Genomic DNA, 15,555 nt, shown 5'->3' on the forward strand with positions numbered 1-15,555 from the left:
TGCTGATTGTACAACTCTTCCACATATGCACAGTTCTGACATGTAAATAAGGGTTGTGGGATAAAAATTGTACAGTATACACATGCATATACAGAATCAAAGGGCTAACTACTCCTCTCACTTACAGTGGGTTAAACCTGGAATAACTCCATAGTCATGTAATTACATTACATTTATCCTGCTGTAAACTAGAGCAGAATTTGGCCAAGAACTTTAAACATTTCTATCTGCTAAAAATTAGACAGCCATGGTGAAGGAGTTTGATCAAGGACAGACACTTCCTATACAGGTAGCGATCTTCATTGGTTCCATTAGGTGCAGTTAACAACAGCTTTTTCAAAACTGAAGTGAATGCTTAGCTTTGTGAGCTAGTGAAACTACTTATATCTTAACTTAGAACATGCTGGTTGTTTTACTGTGAATAGGCTCCATTCTGTGGAGGAAGAAAAACGATTGCTTTAGACTTGATTATATGTTAAAAAAAAAGAAAATTTAGTAAAAAATGAAACTATCTTAAGATGTGAAACAAAAGCCGCGTTGGGTATGAGAGCCATTTTCAGTGGTCAAGTTTAACAGAACAGTTGCCGCATCTTAATTCCAGCCATTCAGAGCTCCAACCTAACTGCTACATTATATTTTTCTCCAACACCTACTAATTTTCATTTTTTGTCCTCTGCTCATCCCTGTGCTCATGAGCTATAACTGAAAGTCAGATACTATACAAAATAGGGATTGATGGTTAACTCTTTAAGGGTTGCTGGATCAAGTCCTAGACTTGTAATTTGTGAATGGATTAATGAAACTCAGGAGAGTGGGATCCAGATTAGTCCTATATGTGTTTATGTAATGTAGGCCCAAGTCCTCAAATGTATCTGGCTCTTATTGTTTCAGTGGGAATGGCAGCTAAATCTTTGAGGAGCTGAGCCTTAGCTTCATAAACTGTTTTCTCCCTTCTTTTATGGCTATTTTTAGATATCACATTGTTCTACAGCCCGCTGCTCTTCATCTAATTTGTCCATTTTTTTAATATATGAAAGGTTTTTCATCAGACAAGCTATGACCAGACCTGACAGATATGGCAATTTCCTATTATATCATTGGGAGACCTTCTTGAATTTCATTTAAGTATCTTTGTTGTCCATTACATGAAATGAATGGTTTAAGTATTATGGTAGGTAACCTATAAGTGGAGGGAGAAGTACAGATGAGAGACTAAGGGTGTGTCTAGACTACCTAGTTTTGTCGACAAAAGTGGACTTTTGTCGACAAAACAATACCAGCGTCTACACTACCGCGGAGTTCTGTCGACATAACGTCGACAGAACTCCGCGGTTTTGTCGACGCTGGTATACCTCATTTTACGAGGCAAAACACCTTCTGTCGACAGAGTTCTGTCGACAGAAGGTGTTATTGCCTGTAACACTGCGTCCAGACTACGGAGTTCTGTCGACAAAGCGGCTTGCTTTGTCGACAGAACTCCATGTGTCTGGACGCTCTTTGTCGACGGAAGTTTTGTCGACAGTATCTGTCGACAAAACTTCCATCGACAAAACGCGGTAGTCTAGACGTACCCTAAGGGAGGGGGGTTTCAAAGGACTGCACTGAATAATGTGCCAGACAAGAATGAACTTTTGAATGTAAAGTGTTAAGTGATTTTCCTGGGGAATATCTAGGCGGAGTGAATGCAAATTCCCTACCTCTGGTTATACAAAAACCCAGCCTTTTGGTGGTACATGCTCTGCTGGGCCATTCTCTGTGATCACTTATTAGAAGAGATCAAGATCAAAGGTCAAACTGTATAAAGGAAAGACTGAGCTAAACATTGGAGATTCTGGCTCTGAACTTGAGAGTTATGAACTTGTAACCACAGTGAAAATGCAGCTGTTAGTTTTAAAGGACTAGCACCTAGAAGAGCCTGAGGTTGGAATCGGGTGATCTCTGGTAAGCTTTTTAGCATATATGTAGGTTCTTTTACTGTTTTAATGTGTTTCTCTGTAACACTTTCTCCTTAAGAATAAATGTGCTTGCTTAGAAAGAGTTGTGTGTTAACAGCAGGCAATTATGCTGTTAGTATTCTTGGGAAAGAAAGCAAAGCCCAGATGTTGGTTTGTTGAGAGGCAGTCTGGCTTGCAGTGTAGACAGGGAACCGTACAACCTGGAAAGACCCTGGTCAGCGGGGAGAAAGACACAGGTTTGCCCAAGAAGGGCAATGGCTAAGGAGCTAGTAGTCTGGAGTTGGTGTCTTCAATGGAATCTGGAAGGAGAATATAGGTGCAGTTGTCCTGACCTGAGACAGGCTGTATATTATAGTCATGAGAGAAGATCCTTGACTTGGTCAGAAATAGAGGATTATGGTGAGATTTATTGAATATTTTCATTGGTCTCTGACTTCCCCCACATCATTTGTTAATCTCACGATTAAAAAAATTTATTCTGATTAATCATAGAAATAATTGCACAATTAATCACACTGCAAAACAATAATAGAATACCATTTGTTTAAGTATTTTGGATGTTGTATACACTTTCAAATATATTGATTTCAATTAGAACACAGAATACATGTTCACTGCTAAAAGTATAAACTTAAAAAACAATGACTAGTCCTGCAGCACCGTAGAGACTTTAAAAATTGTAAATGGTATCAAGAGCTTTTGTGGGCACAACTCAATTGATGATTCTACATTTTTGTTAGTCTCTAAGGTGCTGCAGGACTATTCATTGTTTTTTATTTATTTTTTTCAATTACAGATTAACATGACTACCCCTCTGAAACTGCTGAAAGTATAATTATTCCCAACAAAATAACCCTAACTATTATCGGGAGTAAGTAGGTTGGGGACTAACTCTGTAAATGATTACTTCTAACTTTCCTAATGTCCTGAAGGACAAATATAGATAAAACAAAAGATTAAAGGACAGATCCTCAGCTAGCATCAATTGTCATATCTTGTTTGACTTCAAATGGACCTCTGGTGCCACCTACACCAGCTGCATATCTTCCCCTTAATACCTGGTCCTGCAAAACATGTAGACTTATGTGAGCAGCCACCAAGACTGTGTAAGTAAATATTCACATATGGAAGTGTTTGCAGAATTGAGCCCTAACTATGCAATGCTACTTATCCCGAATCATGATGATTTCATGCTGCATTAACCGAAGTGACAACTGTACTAGTATATGAAATCTCCAATAATATCTTTGACTAAGTGAGCACACAAGACAGAGGAGCCAGTAATCTCCCGGTCAGAAAGTGGCTCTCATGGTCAGGAATAGAAAATCTAGCTGAGATTCCATTTTTTTTCTCATTAACTAAAGTAAATATTTACAAGTGTTTAACTTGTTGCTTACTCTTATTTTTTTCAGGATAAAGAGCAAAGAAACTGCCCCATATCGGTTCCCAGCTTTACCACAATGTTCAGTTTGAGTTTGGTGGTCTAATTCTAGCTTACGGACTGTCAGGATTCCAGTATGTTGCAAAAGTTTACTATCTATTTTTCAAGGAACAAAAATTACACATTAATCTCAATTTTGGCATCTAATCGGAGGGAACAATAACAACCCCCAAAGTAAACAATGAACAGAACCTTGAAGATGTGTACATGCCTGAGCTACCAAATAGTCTAATTACTGTCACCGTTGCCCTTCCTCTCCCTTCTCCACATCACCCATGTCTGTTTATTCCCCTTGGTGTGTCCTGTCAAATCTAGACAGCTCTCTTCAAGGACTATATTTTTATTTGCTTTTGTGAAGCATTTGTTAAAATTAGTTACCACATATTATAACACTAGATTTTTTGATTCTCCAGGTTCAAATCAACTGCAAGACTTTGTAATGTGCAGATTTTTATCACAAGCTGTTTCCAGCATATACACATTCAACTTCTACTCATAGTAGGGCTGTAAAGTGGTTAAAATTATGATTAATCTTACAATTTAAAAATTAAATATGATTAATCTCATGACTAGCTGCACAATTAATTGCATGGTGAAACAATAGAATACCATTTGTTTAAATATTTGGATGTTTTCTATGTTTTCAAAATATTGATTTCAATTAGAACAAAGTTAACAGTGCTCAATTTATATTTTTATTACAAATACTTGCACTGTAAAAAAAAGAAATAGTATCTTTCAATTCACCTAGTACAAGTACTATAGTGCAATTTTATCATTAAAGTTGAATTTGAAAATGAAGAATTATGTAAAAATACTGCATTCAAAAATAAAATAATGTAAAACTTTAGTGCCTACAGGTCCACACAGTTCTACTTCTTGTTCAGCCAATTGCTCAGACAAATGAGTTTGTTTACATTTTCAGGAAATAATACTGCCAGTGCCTGCTTCTTGTTCACAATGTCACTTGAAAGTGAGAAGAGGTGTTCACATGGCACTGTTGTAGCTGGCATCACAAGATATTTTTGTGCCAGATGTACTAAAGATTCATATGTTCCCGCATGATTTACTCACCATTCCAGAAGACATGTGTCCATGCTGATAATGGGTTCTGCTCAATAACAATCCAAAGCAGTGCAGACCGACACATGTTTATTTTCATCATCTGGATCAGATGCCAGCAGCAGCAGACTGATTGTCTTTTTTGGTGGTTCAATTCTGTAGTTTTCGCTTTGGAGTGTTGCTCTTTTAAGACTTCTGAAAACCTGGATGGGTAGGCTCTAAAGTTTTACTTTTTGGGAAGGGGATTGGTTTCTGAGTGAAGTTATGTAACAAAAAATTCTACATTTGTAAGTTACACTTTCATGATAAAGAGTTTGCACTACAGTACTTTTATCAAGTGAAATGAAAGATACTATTTCTTTTTTCTATCATTTTTACAGTGCAAATATTTGTAATAAAAATATTAAGTGAGCACTGTACACTTTGTATTCTGTGTGGTAATAGTAATCTACATATTTGAAAATTTGGAAAACATCCAAAATATTCAATACATTTCAACTGGTATTCGATTGTTTAACAGTGTAATTAATCATGATTAATTTTTTTATTACAATTAATTTTTTAGTTAATCATGTTAGTTAACTGTGATTAATTGACAGTTCCTATTCACAGGTGCATCATGGAAACTTTAATAGGGTTGGTGGGGAAGCACTTTTGTATGCAAAGCACAGTATAGAAAACATATGTAAAAAGAAAAAATATTGCACTCTTTAAGCATATAGTGATCTTATTACTAATTTATTTTTTAAAATAACTCTGAAAAGTACAGATCCATTTTCCAGGTTCAACTACCATAAGCACATTTTTCTCAAGTTGGCAGAGTTGAACTCAGTCACAAAACACAAAACTGAGCCAAAACACTAGCTATATTTTCCAGCTCTTAGTCTGCATCTAGACTGGCATGATTTTGCGGAAATACTTTAACAAAAAAGTTTTTCCGTTAAAAGTATTTCCGCAAAAGCGCATCTAGATTGGCACGGATGCTTTTGCGCAAAAGCATCGGTGGCCAGTCTAGACGCGATTTTGTGCAAGAAAGCCCCGATCGCCATTTTAGCCACCAGGGCTTTTTTGCATAAAACAGTTCTTCCCTGTTTACACTGGCCCTCTTGCACAAGTATTCTTGCGCAAGAGGGCTTTTTCCTGAGCGGGAGTGCGAAAGTATTTGTGCAAGAAGCAATGATTTTGTACATTACAAAGTCAGTGTCTTGCGCAATTTCAAGAGGCCAGTGTAGACAGCTGGCAAGTTTTTGCGCAAAAGCAGCTGCTTTTGCGCAAAATCTTGCCAGTCTAGATGCACCCTCAAATAATATACTAATACTACACGTACTGTGGCTAACTTCAAACGTGAGTAGCCCTAATGACTCAGTGGGATTGCTCATGAGATTAAGGTTAAATTTGCAAGACTGGAACCTATATCAGTGGGGAAAAAAAGATGTAAAAAGATTTCAGTGCAGCCTTGAATACATAGGATTGCATTTAAAGAGGGTTGCCGGGCATCCAGTTTTTGGCCAGAATGTCAGGTCAAAAATGGGCCCTGGTGACTCCAGTCAGCACTGCTGATTAGGCCATTAAAAGTCTGGTTGGAAGTGCAGTGGGAGCTCGTTGCTAAGTCAGGCTCCCTACCTGCCCTGGATCCATGCAGCTCCCAGAAGTGGCTTCCAGGTCCCTGATGTTTAAGCACAACACTGAAGCTCCTAGGCGTAGGGAGGCTCCATGCATTGTTCCTGCTACATAGCTCCCACAGGCCAGGAATTGCAACTGTGAGCCCTCAAGTAGGAATTTTCTTTATGATTTGTGCTTCTACAGTACGTCATACTGGTCATAGTTTCTGGCCAATGGCAGCTGGGAAGGCAGTGCTTGCATGTGCGAGGATAGTGAATGGATCCTCCTCGCAGTTAGGAACCTCATGGGCATGGTAGCCACTTCCAAGTGGTCACTTCTCAGGATCCATGGCACTGTGACCCCATACCCTGAATCCCTTTCTAGACCCCAAGCCCTTTGCCCCAGCCTGAAGTCCCCTCCCACACTCAAACTCTCTTCCAGAGCCCACAACCTATACCCCCATACTCCAGCCTCCTGTCCTAGTCCTGAGTCCCTTCCCGTACCTCAAATCACTTATCACTGACTCCACTCCAGAGCCTACACACCCAGCCACAGTCCTCACTCCCCCACCCCCTAGCACCTTCCACTAGCCTGGAGCCCTCTTCTCGTGGAATCCTTAACCCAGTGGAAGATTTAGAGTTAGTAGGGCCGTGTGCTCAGCTTAATTTTTGGGGTCCCCCTGGGGACCCAGCCAAAAAAAGAAAATTCACTCTTCCTGCCGCTCCCATTTTTCATTCTTTTTCTTCATCCTCCTCCTATATTATAAGTAATTAGAAGCAAATGAAAATAAAGTGATACACCTTAATTATTTTTGTAGTCTAACTTTTTTTTCACAGACCACTTGAAAACTGCTGAGGCTCTCGGTGGACCACCTAATGATCTTTCCAAATATTGTTTGTACCATGAGCTAACTATTGCAAAGTATTTTGGATAAGAGTGCTTTATTTAAAAAAAAAAATTCCTCAGTCCACATAAATGGAGTTCTCAGAGCACAATTTGAGAACTTCTGGATAAAAGCTTGTGTTTGCATTAAGCTAACGTGAAAAATGTGTAAAAATAAAATGTATAGATGATGCATCAATGGAAAAATAAAGTTAAGTTCCTCTGAAGAAACTTATTCAATGTGAAAAAAATACTTATTCAGATAGCTTTCTTTCTCCCCCTTTTTTTTTACTAAGTTGTCAAGTAAGTCATCATAAGTAATATTTTGTAAAGAGGAACTTTCAATTGTCAATATTGCTGAATTTGTAAAATGTTCCTGACTCATTGTATTTAGCAAATAATTTTAACTTGTTTCCATACAGAAAAAGAACTTTCCCCAGAAGCATTTGCAACAGGTATTGTTAAAAATATTTTCAGAATGGTTTCTGCATTTGGAAAGTTTGCCTGCAAACCGTCATATAAAATGTTTTCTTTCATCTTAAAAAAGATTTGTGTCCATGTCCTCTCAGTAGAATTCACTTATTTTTTTACTGTAGTGGCTTTTATCATCCTCATCCCTACTTCTGTCAAAAAACTTGCAAAATAAATTAAACAGTTTTCTTTAGAAATTCACCTCTACTCTGCAATTGCACTACAGGCAGTCCCCGAGTTACGCGGATCCGACTTATGTCGGATCCGCAGTTACGAACGGGGATTTCTCGCCCCCTGAAAACTAGAGCAGTGGGACGCCTGGTCCCACCGCCCGCCTTCTCCGGGGCGAGAAAAGCTGCTCCCCATCTCCCTGGTCTGCAGGCGGAGCCAGCAGACCAGGGAGACGGGAGCAAAGCGGCGGAGCACCGGGGGCCGGACCCGCGGCCGCTTCCAGATCAGCTGGAAGCGGCGCGGGTCCGGCCAGGTGCTCCGCCGCTCTGTTCAGCGTCTCCCTGGTCTGCAGACCAGGGAGACGCTGAGCAGAGCGGCGGAGGACCCGGGCCGGACCCGCAGCGCTTTCAGCTGATCTGGAAGCCGCGGGTCCGCCCGGGTCCTCCGCAGCTTTGCTCCACGTCTCCCTGGTCTGCTGGGGGGGGGGAGGGAACGCAGCTAGTGCCCCCCACAGCAGACCAGGGAGACGTGGAGCAAAGCTGGGAGCCTGTGGTAGAGCAGGTGGGACACTGCCGGTTGGTCCCGCAGCACCGTTCCTTGGCGCTACTGGATCAACCCGGCAGCACCCCAGCTGCTCTGCCCCAGGCGTCCTGATTCAGCTGCTGATCAGTTTCAGCAGTGGCTGAATCAGGATGCCTGGGGCAAAGCAGCTGGGGTGCTGCTGGGTTGGTCCAGTAGCTCCGAGGAGCGGCCGCGCTACTGGACCAAGCCAGCAGCACCCGAGCTGCTCTGCCCCAGGCGTCCCAAAGTCAGCCGCTGCTGAAACTGACCAGCGGCTGACTACAGGAAGCCCGAGGCAGAGTTGCTCTGCCCTGGGCTTCCTGGAATCAGCTGCTGATCAGTTTCAGCAGCAGCTGACTTGGGGACGCCTGGTGTTCTTACCTTGAATCTGTATGTAAGTGGAACTGGTTTCCAGATTCAGCGGCTGTTGAAACTGATCAGTTTCAGCAGTGGCTGATGCCAGTTCCGACTTACATACAGATTCAACTTAAGAACAAACCTACAGTCCCTATCTTGTACGTAACCCGGGGACTGCCTGTATTATGTGTTATGAATAACACTGACAGTCTCAACAATGATCTTCTCTTTCCCGTTTAAATTTATTTTATTGTTTCTAGTTTCATTGAAAAATAATTTCCTGGGTTTTTTAATGCTTCTCATCATATATATCAGAGGAACCTATATTTGCTGTTAATGTTAGTGCTTCTGCTTCCATGGACATAAAGTCATTTTGAACCTCTATTTCAAAATTTATAACTGAGGCTCACAATTGTGCAGCATTCAATATATTTGTATCAACTATTTGCAGTGATTTGCTAATGGCATTAATTCTTTGAAGTAAACAGTTCCACAAAATAATAAAAACAACAATATCATACTTTTCAAAATTTTCTGCTAAGGATTTTGCTTCAGTTTTTACATGTGGTTTTTGCTGAATTTGATGTGGCTATGTCTAATAAGGTTATCTTTATAACATTATAGCTCATTTTCAAAGCCAAAACAGCATCTGCATGAGCAGACTGCCTGGTGTCACAAATTCTTTTAACTGTCAAAAGTTTTCCATTTGCCTGCTCCAAGCACAATTGTAACATTGATGTGTGGAAACCAAAAAAAAAAAAAAAGCATAAATGTTTTGAACCTAGTAAAAAAAATGTCTAGTTCCCTCACAAGATGCGGCTGCATCATTGCAGATTAAAATTAAGAAATGGCTGAAACCATGGTATGAATAAAGCACAGGGATTTCATAGAATCATAGAATCACAGAATCATAGAATACTAGGACTGGAAGGGACCTCAAGAGGTCATCGAGTCTAGTCCCCTGCCCTCATGGCAGGACCAAATACTGTCTAGACCATTCCTGATAGACATTTAACTAACCTACTCTTAAATATCTCCAGAGATGGGGATTCCACAACATCCCTGGGCAATTTATTCCAGTGTTTGACTACCCTGACAGTTAGGAACTTTTTCCTAATGTCCAACCTAAACCTACCTTGCTGCAGTTTAAGCTCATTGCTTCTTGTTCTATCCTCAGAGGCCAAGATGAACAAGTTTTCTCCCTCCTCCTTATGACACCCTTTTAGATACCTGAAAACGGCTATCATGTCCCGCCTCAATCTTCTCTTTTCTAAACTAAACAAACCCAATTCCTTCAGCCTTCCTTCATAGGTCATGTTCTCTAGACCTTTAATCATTCATGTTGCTCTTCTCTGGACCCTCTCCAATTTCTCCACATCTTTCTTGAAATGCAGTGCCCAGAACTGGACACAATACTCCAACTGAGGCCTAACCAGCGCAGAGTAGAGCGGAAGAATGACTTCTCGTGTCTTGTTCACAACACACCTGTTAATGCATCCCAGAATCATGTTTGCTTTTTTTGCAACAGCATCACACTGCTGACTCATATTCAGCCTGTGGTCCACTATAACCTCTAGAGCCCTCTCTGCCATACTTCTTCCTAGACAATAGCTTCTCATTCTGAATGTGTGAAACTGATTGTTCCTTCCTAAGTGGAGCACTTTGCATTTGTCTTTATTAAACTTCATCCTGTTTACCTCAGACCATTTCTCCAATTTGTCCAGATCATTTTGAATTTTGACCCTATCCTCCAGAGCTGTCACAACCCCTCCTAACTTGGTATCATCTGCAAACTTAATAAGCGTACTTTCTATGCCAATATCTAAATTGTTGATGAAGATATTGAACCGAGCCGTCCCAAAACAGACCCCTGCGGAACCCCACTTGTTATACCTTTCCATCAGGATTGTGAACCATTAATAACTACTCTCTGAGTATGGTTATCCAGCCAATTATGCACCCACCTTATAGAAGCCCCATCTAAGTTATATTTGCCTAGTTTATTGATAAGAATATCATGCGAGACTGTATCAAATGCCTTACTAAAGTCTAGGTATATGACATCCACCCCTTCTCCCTTATCCACAAGACTCATTATCCTATCAAAGAAAGCTATCAGATTGGTTTGACATTATTTGTTCTTTACAAATCCATGCTGGCTGTTCCCTATCACCTTGCCACCTTCCTAGTGTTTACAGATGATTTCCTTAATTACTTGCTCCATTATCTTCCCTGTCACAGAAGTTAAACTAACTGGTCTGTAGTTTCCGGGGTTGTTCTTATTTCCCTTTTTATTTGCATTGTTCAGTCTTGCCTATAGACCTGAATATTTTCCTGCCATATTTGCAGTATTATCAAAGTTCTGCCAATGACAATTTTTGATGTCCAAACCTAAATTTGCAATGATTTCCAAAACCATTGTCTCTAGACATTCAGAAGTGTGGGATTTTAGTGGGACAAAACAAATAAAATACTCTAATCTACAACTTCACCATTGCTGGTCACATCACTTAAAATTAATGTTAATTGGTCTACATGACTCACAACTGGTGTTGAATTGACTATTATGGACTCATACTTGGCATCCTTTACTTCATGAGTGAATTGATTTCTGAGCTGCTCTGCCATTATAGTAATGAATTCATTGTAGGTTTGGTGCATTAAAAAGTTGGTCTTTCCAGAGCCACAATACTGATAATTTCTCAAATGTTCATTGAGAAAATTGTCAAATTCACTATCCTATTTAAGGAAGGTAAAAAAATTACCTTTTTGATTTGACAGATGATTCATCATGTGCTCTTACAGCAGTGGTCACCAACCAGTAGATCAGGATCTACTGGTAGATCTTAGAGCCTCTGACAATTGATTCTGACTGGTCTGGCCAAGAGGCTATCAAGTGCCAGCACTTCAGCTGCTCCTCCCCACACTGCTATGCAACTCCTGCCCTTTGCCTTGGAGCTGCCCCTCCCTGCCCGGGAGCCCCCTGTTTGCTGTGCAGAACAGGAAGGGAGAGGAGTGGGCACTGATGTCAAGGTGCCTCTCTCCCACCCAGTAGTCTATCTCCACAGAATGGGGAGGGCACAATAGCACTTGGGATAGAAATTGTTTGCTGGCTGCTTTTGAGAGTGGTGCAGGGCCAGGGCAGAGGTGAGTCTGCCTTAGCCCCACTGCACCACCACCCAAGAGCCACCTGAGGTAAGCAATATACAGCTGGAACCAGCTCCAATCCCCTGCCCCAGTCATGAACCCCCACCAGCACCCCAAGTCCCTGCCCCAAGCTCAGTTCAGAGCCCCTCTCACACTCCAAATCCCTTAGCTCAAGACCAGAGCCTGTGTCCCAACCCTCTGCCCCTGTGTTGTGAAAAGGAGGAGGAATGGGGGAGGGACCGAGGGAGGATGGAGTGAGCAAGGGCAGGGCCTCAGATAATGGGCACAAAGGAGGTGGGCAAGGGTATTTGGGTTTGAGGTAGATCCTGGATTGCACTTAAATTCAAAAAATGACCTTGAGCTTAGGAATATTGGAGACCACTGTCTTAAAGGTGGTCCCCAAGAAGACAGCAGTTTCACAATGGCAACAACACATCTCAGCACTTTCCTCCAATAACAACACTTCTCAAACTGAGCCGATAATACTGAATCAATTCTTTCAGATAATTTACATCTTTGAACAAACTTACACATAGCATTAATATAAACTTTGGAAGTTTCATTATCAGCAATATCACTTGCAACATTTATTTAATTAAATAAGATAAAGGGCATGTCAAAGCCTTAAAGAATACACCCCAATACACCCCTTTCCTTAGGAATCAGCAAACTAACAAAATAAGGCCTGATTCACCCTTAAAATTACACTGACCTACCTATGTTATTCAGGTTTATGGAAAAATTTCTAGTGCAGGCATTCCTAGGAAATAATAGAAGAATTTACCAAGGGTGGTGAGCAATGTTCCCTTTCATTTTTTAGGTCAATAAATTTTGTTATGTGCACTGAGGCATGTGTGGATGTGTCTCACCTGCCACAGCAATGCTAATCTGGTGCTCTGCTAATCTGGTGGGTGGCACCTGAATCTCTCCTGGGTGGCCACCCAAATCTCATTTTACAGAGAACACTGGTTGCGAGAGATTTTCCATCACTGTCAACTTTTAAATCAAGATTGGATGGTTTTCTAAAAGATCTGTTCTAAAAATTATTTGGGGGAAGTCCGATGGCTTGCGTTACACAGGAGGTCAGACCAGATGTTCAGGCCTTTCTGGCTTTGGAATCTATGAAATGGACAGAATAGCCTGGCCTGCAGAACATTTATTACTGTTTTAATGATGCTGCACAAACTGGAAAGCTCTCAGACACCAGAATGACATCACAGGGCTGAACGTGAGAATAACCATACATTTCCTTGTTAACTGAGCATATTTGATCTGGAGATGCAATAAATTCCAGAGTGCCACAAGGACATGGATTTGAGGATTATCTATGCATTACGAGAGAATAAGTGTCAATCTTCCCGTAACCTGGATCTGTTTGGCAATCCTGATGTTCTACCTTCTGGAAGGACTAGATTGCTACACAGAGATGCATGCAAGGGAACAGAAAAAGTTGGGGAAAATTCCCTGTGGGCCAATAAAGCACATTTCCGACTCTTCTTGCTATTTCAAATGCAGTAGAACAACATCAAAGGGCATGGCTTTCCCACATTGCTAAATCCCTGCCCACTCATGGGTGTGTGTGGTTTGAAGGCTCCATACCAAGGGCCAGGGATCACTTCATTCTTGTGCTAAGGAAGAGACTTCAGGGGCGTTTAATTGTAAACCATTATTGCACAGTGCCAGAAGTGATTTTCTAGAAGACGAATTATCTACAAAGCATATCTCTGATTTACGTGTATGATTCCGGTAATGTGAACTAGAAGTTTTATCTAAACAGTTTAGCAGCAGTGATTAGAGTCACGTGTTATTGTCACCCAAAAATATTCTGTGGATAAAAATGTAAAGACGTATGGAAACCATGTTGACAAGTATCATCCGAATACCACAACTCAGATCCAAGTTTCAGCCATTCCCTTGTACGGATCCTGTAAGAGATAACCCTAGGAAATGTGTAGTGCAGGTTAACATAATGCCATGAATAGGAGACCTGCCAGCTTAAACTCAATCCTCATGCCCAGCACTTCTTGTACACACAATTCTCGATTATCTTCTCAAAGTGTGCATAAGCCACGTCTTTTAACATGCATGGCAGCTGCACAAGCATGAAAAGAAAGAAACAGGAAATAGGCAACATCATTCAAAACAAATAGTTCAGTAAAGTCTGATTCTAATGTGCAACATCCCAGAGCACATTGCTGTCATGATCTTATTCTCTATAAGCCAGCCAGTATAGTTAAGGAAATACAATTTCTTTTCTGATGAACATCAATGCAATGTTAGAATGAACTTTTATTTACAAGCCAGGATGTTTCAAATAAGTAGGTTTCTATTTTTTTATAGTGACTCATTTCTCTCATCTGTTGCTCAGCTAACCGTATCTGATCATGCAGGCTTGGGCTAATTGATGATGAAAGATTATTGACTGATATTGAAATGAACATGCCATGAGGGTGTGCATTAAATCCTTGTTGTTTACGAGCTCTATGGCCTGAGTAATCTGACCTGTATGTTCGGGATAGGAACTTGCTTTTTTGTTTTACTGTGAGTTAGCCTGCTGTTGTCTCAGAGCAAACTAGGATCCTGCACAGTCTCAAAAACCAACCTGTAAGACTTCATATTAGTAAAATTGAATTGAAATGGGGAGTGAAATTGAAATGTCATGTGACAATCTCATTATTGAGCATGAGCCAATTTATAAATAGAAATGCTGTGGTTAGAGATTTCTCTCTGAGCACATGCTTTTTTTTTCCCCAAAGGGGAGTACCTATCTGCTAGAACTAGAAGAGACTGTGAAAGGTCATGAAGTCCAGTCTGCTTCCTTCACAGCAGGACCAAGTACCATCCTGACAAATTTTTGCCCCAAATCTCTAAATGGCCTCCACAAGGACTGAACTCACAACCATGGGTTTAGCAGGCCAATGCTCAAACCACTGAGCTATCCCTTCCCCTCCCTGTTAAAATACATTGAAGTTTAAAGTCATTGTTATCTCCCTTTACTTGGCATTTGTCACACCCAAAAGGACCTGTTAAAATACTGTTCTACACTGGAATCACGCTTCAAAAATCACCCAAGGCTTACTCTTTTCCAATGACATTGCCATGGCATCAGGCAAGAAGGGGGTCTGGGAGCTGCATACAAGCACCAGTCAACCCTTCAGAGATGTTTTAAATAAGGTGAGTCAAACATATCTCTTCAGAGCATAGTTACAAAACAAGGAAACAGCTGATGAGTAATGGCCTCAGACAGCCGTAATTAATATTACTGTATTTTTTTCATACATGCTTCCATTCATGGAATAATAATGATTAAATTTTTGCAAGTCCATGTAACACCTGCAACCACAGTGAATGCAAAGGCTCCAATACAGCTGGCTGGAATGGCTCCTTCGTTTTCTATAATACGGGCCTCAATATTCTCATCAGCTCCCATTTACATAAAACATGAGGGCTGTGTCTACACTGGCCCCTTGAATTTCCGGAAAAGCAGTGACGATTTACTGTAAGAAATCAGCTGCTTTTCCGGAAAAACTATGCTGCTCCCGCTCGGGTATAAGTCCTTTTTCCGGAAAACTGTTCCGGAAAAGGGCCAGTGTAGACAGCCCAGTAGTCTTTTCCGCAAAAAAGCCCCGATCGCGAAAATGACGATCGGGGCTTTTTTCGGAAAAGCGCGTCTACATTGGCCACGGATGTGTTTCCGTTTTAAGCATTTCCGGAAAAAGGTGTCAGTGTAGACACAGCCGAGTATTTTGTATGTGCTGCAGTAGGAAAGAGGACAGTCAGGTGGGACTGTCTAGTCCAAAGCCGTCATGCAGCAAGGGATGGCTGGAGGCCTCCTTGTCTTCACAGCCCCCATTGTCTGGTGCATTTTTTGTCTGGCTATTATTTTTGCAGGGCCTTCTGTAGAGG

The 15,555-nt window shown here is 41.1% G+C and overlaps 1 long non-coding RNA gene across 1 annotated transcript; it reads left to right on the forward strand.

Moving 5' to 3' along the window:
- Nucleotides 1-1,656: 1,656 nt before the first annotated feature.
- Nucleotides 1,657-7,729, forward strand: LOC149525845 (uncharacterized). Its single transcript, XR_016348547.1, has 3 exons — nucleotides 1,657-1,941; nucleotides 3,368-3,470; nucleotides 7,365-7,729. It is a non-coding gene; the product is annotated as an uncharacterized LOC149525845 (long non-coding RNA).
- The last annotated feature ends 7,826 nt before the right edge of the window (nucleotides 7,730-15,555 follow it).

This window comes from Pelodiscus sinensis, chromosome 1, assembly GCF_052426305.1.
Source record: "Pelodiscus sinensis isolate ZL-2025 chromosome 1, ASM5242630v1, whole genome shotgun sequence".
Taxonomy (NCBI): domain Eukaryota; kingdom Metazoa; phylum Chordata; order Testudines; family Trionychidae; genus Pelodiscus; species Pelodiscus sinensis.